Source organism: Corvus brachyrhynchos, unplaced genomic scaffold, assembly GCF_000691975.1.
Source record: "Corvus brachyrhynchos isolate BGI_N302 unplaced genomic scaffold, ASM69197v1 scaffold70, whole genome shotgun sequence".
Taxonomy (NCBI): Eukaryota; Metazoa; Chordata; class Aves; order Passeriformes; family Corvidae; genus Corvus; species Corvus brachyrhynchos.
Window position 1 is genome coordinate 4,926,819 of NW_008236217.1, and position 5,487 is coordinate 4,932,305.

The following is a 5,487-nucleotide window of genomic DNA, read 5'->3' on the forward strand; positions in this document are numbered from 1 at the left end:
TCCTCCTGTCCAGCCACATCCTGCTCCAGAGGGTACTCAATCCCAGGCCAAAGACCAATCATTATTTGTTTCAGTTAATTTAACTGAATCACTCTGTTCTTGGCCAAGGTGAGCACTGTCACTGCTGGGTGCTTGGCTCTTCTGGAGAGTTTCTCCTTCCTTCTCTGAGCTGAAAGTACTTCTCTGTCACTGATGTCCCAAGGAAACTTAGCTAAAGCGAGTGCATTACAATAGAAATTCTGTTTTGATAAGCTGGCATTTTCCACTGAAAAAAAAAGTGCCATTGTCACTTATGGTGAGAAGAGAACCTGCTAAATGCAAGTATAGACCAAACTACCGTGGTAGTGCACAAGATAACTTCATTCCTCTGCTCTTTCTTAGCATTTGTACTGTCCCTTGATCCTGACTGCCGAATTGAGGCTGTGCTGGGTTCCACAGAAACTCTTCTCTGGTTTGAACATAGTTTTCTTGCTTAAGGCAGTAATTGTCTTTGGACAGATGATTCTTCTGACTGTACTTAAACTGAGTAGACTCAGTTGCTTTTCAGATGGGTTGGTCACTCAGAGGAAGTGTGCAATACAGTTCCCAACAGTACTGTGCTTCCCTTGCATCCTGTCTCATTAATGGAGTTGTCTGTAAATTTTTTAAAGGCTTTTACCCTCAGAAACACCTACAATTAAAATGTCTGGTTGTGTGCTTATTTTTAATAATGCTTTCTAAGATGACCCAGATACATGCAAATACTTCAGCCATCACTGACCATGGATGGCTCTCATCTTCCTGCTTGGGAGTATTTGGAGGCTCAGGGCACAAGAAAACAATGAAGCAATTCTTGCAATTTATAGCAGAAGATAATGTCCCTGGCATACCCTATGAGACTGTAGCCTGTTATTAAGATATTAAAAAGATGAGAAATGTTCTTGATATATTCAGACTACCTTCAATAATGGTCTCAGACCTTGAAAAGTCTGTGAACTGCACCCAGAGAGCTTGCTGGGAGGGAGCACAGCAGCTATGGTGTGTGGAGACACTTATTTATTCTGGGGAATTTATGTGTTTAATATTTGCTTATTTTCCTGGGTTTTTTTTTCCTTTCTGCTACTAATGTTTAGGGAGCAGAAATTGAAGTTTGCCTCCTTCTACCCTTCATTTAAACAACTGTGATATTAGTCCTTTACATCTCAAATCAACCTACCAGGCCAGTGTGAGACTGAATGTATAAACTGGATAACTTATCTTTCATATAATAACACTACAGCTTTTAAAGAAGGAGTGTTCTTTCTTGTATTTTTCCTTCTCTGTACAGAGAAGAAGCACAGGAGCAAAGACTGGGCAGCGTAAGGCCTCATGACAATAAAAATGTGTGTGTTTAATTTGAAGTTATTTACAGAGTGAATATCACAGTAGCACAGGAGTGGGGTAATATTCCCTGGATTCAAAGTCCAGTCCCAGGCTATTGCAACCATATCACCATATCATCCCCTAGTGCTGTGCAATGTTTCCCCTCCTACTTCCACACAAAGCTGTTCCCCCTGGGTACCTCCTTATCACTATTTACCTGGTGTGTACATACATGTCCTTGTGTCAATATTGCCCTTTTGTTTAAAGGCTTAGAGGGATTATATCTAAGATTTGGTCAGTCTCTCAGTTTTCTTTGAAAAAAAAAGACAACTGCGAAAGTCTTATTAAAAATAGCCTGGATCAATCGCGTGATTATCTTTTAAAGCAAACACAGAAGGAGACTTTCCTGAATCAATGATAAACTCTAACATGGCTGCTAAAGTGTTTTTAAGATCCCATTTGTGGTCAGGTCAGACTATACTCGGTATACTAAGTTAATATTTTATATAAACCTATGCAAGGTCAGTATTTCAGCTGTTACATGATGCATGCCTTTTTTTCTCTTCCTCCCCTTTTTTCTCTTCCTCCCTTTCAAAGCAAGTCAATAACAAGGAAAGGAGGAAGGGCTTTAAGTCATTTTCCTTATATGCCCCATGCTGCTCTATAGCAGAAAGTTTACAGGACAGGCTCAGGTTTCCTGACACCACCAAACGGATGCCTTGTGTTGTTGGGGCTGTGTGATGCAGCCATGATTTGCTATTGCATCATCCCTTGCCACTGGTGTCTGCATTTAGATCAGCGAGCCAAGCAGGGCCAGGGCACTGGCTCAGGCAGTGGTGTGTGCATATCAGGCTTCCCAGCTAGGCCTGCTCTAAGGCTGTTCAACCTCTCTCAGAAAAGTGGTGGACATATTATGGGGAGGCAGAATGGGCCAGAGTCTGTTCCAAGTAGAAAATTTAGACCTGAAAAACCTTTTAAGGATAGAAGAGTTTAGGCCTTGGCCCCAAGCCATGTGCCCTTTTCCTGGTCTGTTTAATTCACCTTTGAACTATAGCTACTACATTCAACTAAGTCAACATTTGTTCCACCAGCTAAAAAAATAATTCTTTTCTCATTTATGGACAAAGTTTTGAAAACAGCTGTGTGATTCCACAGCTGTACCTGTGAATGCCAGCAATGTGTTTAGTGCTTGGACACATCACTTTTGCAGCCATCCGAGTTTTGGAAAGCATGAAACTGCCCTGAAAGGTTAATTTGTGATTTCCAGTGTCTAATTGCAGGCACAGATGAGAAACACCAATTTGCAAAGCTGCTTGTAGGGGTCAGTCTGGAGTGTGCTGCCTTCTTTTGCTACATAAACCTGAAAAAAAACAAAGCAGGCCATGTTACAGTGCTGAGGGTACAGCAGTGAGTAGATAGGTCAGAGGCAAATTTAAAACAACTGTGATTCTTTAAAATTCTAAGCCAAAATTATTCTTCACATCATAAAATCATTCTTCATTCTTTTCTACATAACACTTGTGCTCTTTTAAAGTGTATATATGTATACTGAGAAACTCATCTGAAATATGACTGCAATTTGTTGGTTCTGTTCTTCTGTTCCACTTTACTTAGAACCACTCAAAGCTTATAAAATTACGGCTGAAATCCTCAGTTGGATGTTCATTACATCCCATAATTCATGCACATGAATCTTCAGTAGACAACCATAGTGGTATAGATTTTAGCTGCCTTATATTCTCATCTTCTCCCATTGATCCTTCTGCACTGCTGAACTTTTCTGTTAGTTGCACGCAGAAATAACTTGTGCTTGTTCTAGTGAAATCAGTCATTCTAACATTTCAACTGTTTTCCCTTAGCTGGAACAAGATCTTTATTTGAGAGATGAATCTTTTTGAAAACTTTCAGCTGCAAAGTTCTCTAGTACTTCACATTTAGAGAGTAGTCAAGGTAAGCTAGTAGCTCACAAACTCACTGTGTAATCTACCTATCTGAAATTTTATTGCTGGTCTGCTTCAAATCAGAACTGCATCTGAAAGCCTTGCAAATGTTTCTGTGCAACATCTCAGTTTTGGGGGAGGTATTATCCCTCCCGTTTTAGAAAGAAAATGCCCTGGGACATGTTCACGGTGTTTGGATGGCAGAAATTTCACTGTGTCCATGCTGCAAAACAGACTGATGCTGAAGAGATGCATTAATATAGCTCCAGGCCCAGGTTTAGTAATCTGTAATTCAACTGGGATGTGAATGATTTGGGCTGCCTTCAGCAGCATCCTAACCAGACTTCTGCAGCTTCAGGGTTAGGGAGACTTCCATCTCCCAGAAAAGATCCCTTATAAATACACCTTTTGTGTTCCTTTAAGATCAGGGCTGTTGTTATGGACTGAGAGTGTAACAAGACATGGAGAGGGATGTGAGGGTCAGCTCAGGCCGTGGCAGGAGGCAGCAACTCTGTGCATAACTAGGGATAAGGTTGGCTGCAGATGGCCAGAATATCAAAGCAGAGCTTGGTATATTCAGTCATCCACAAACTCATCTCCTATTTGTCATCAAAGTGAGTATCATGTGAGTATCATGGAGCAGACCTTTGAGTTAAAATGACAACAGAGCAGTTTTGGCTGAGAAAAAAAAGCAGCCAGGAATGAAGCCGTTGCTTAGCTCAGAAACTTGTGGCAACCACTCAGCTTGCTGGCAACAAGGAACAGCTCAGAGGCTGGGAAACACCTAAAGGTCCTGCTCTTCACTGTCCCTTCACCTCAGCTGCCTGTCCTTCCTGCCTGAGAAAAGACTTGAGCTAGTGCCCTGCAGAACACAGAGCAAAGCACAGCTTCACAGAGGGCTGGTGCAGAAATCCAGGCTCCCTGTGCTTCTTTCTTTGCCAGTAAAATGCCAAGGACCCCAAGCACTTAATGACCATATAAAAGTCAGTCAGTAAAATGAGTATGGTTTGTTTAACTGCAACTTTCAGGCAGACATATATTAATATAGATTTTATACTCAAGACTGTTCATGGTTGAATTTCCATACCAAGAAATTCTCCCTGTGAATTGCCTGCAGCATTACTCAATTTCTACCAGCTCAGCCACACTGCATGATTCAGAGTCAAAAGCACAGCTGTAGTAATGGTCATCACTGACTGCTGGGAAAGCTTCCATATATGCAATCTATTCAGAGACTACCACTGAGAAAACCAGAGCAAAAGCTCATAATTTCTGGTGAGGAGAATGTGCTTTATAGCAGTTTAAAAGGAGAGCCCCAGTTGATGCTGCTGCTGGGGAAGGCAGCAAGATCGACTCTGCATTGGTAAGCATGGCATGGGCTTGGGACCCTATGCATGCTCTACCCACTTTGATTAAAAAAAAAAATGTGAGAAGTGATGAGTATTCCTGCTAATCCCATTCTGCAAAGAGGTTTGTGGGCTGCAGTCAATGGTGCAGATAACAGCAGGGACTGGAATTTCAAAGGGCAATGAAAGGTGAGAAGGCACCTCCTAGACATCTCTTTCTAAGCCCAGGAATCAGCCCTTGAGCTATGGCTGATACACAATTTGGAGTAGTAGCAGTCTTCTTCATATTGATTCTGATTATCAGAATAGCCAAAATACGTTTCAGTTTTAAGGGAGATGAAAAAGCTGAGACAAAGGAAAACTACAGCAGGATCAATTTTAAAAGTGAAGAAGTTTTATTACCGCTGAAATTAAAGTCTCAGGTTTTAAACAAAACTGCCATTTGTCTTTTCCATGAGGTATATTTCCCCAGCAAGAGAATCTGAACCAGTTCATTCAAAATCTCATTCATGAACAAATAGACAGGTGCTGGGTGGCACCACTACTGTGTGGTACTAAGAGTAGCTATAAGCAGAGTCTTAGGAAAAAGACAGTAAACATTTGAAAGATCTCCATTTCAGAAAGGACTCAAATATTTCAATAGGAGGCATGTCTCCCTCCTATTTTCACTCAAGTGGTGTTTACTTCAGCTAATGGAAATAGTCTAGCTATGCAGCCTTTTCGTATGCAGGGTGTCGAGTGTGCAGAGCAACTGGGTCAGGGTGTGCCTCATGCCTTTTCAATGAAGTGTGCTTTTGTTTATATTGTATTGCCAAATTAGTCAGAGAAATTGTGTGTATGTGTCTGACACTGATCGGGAC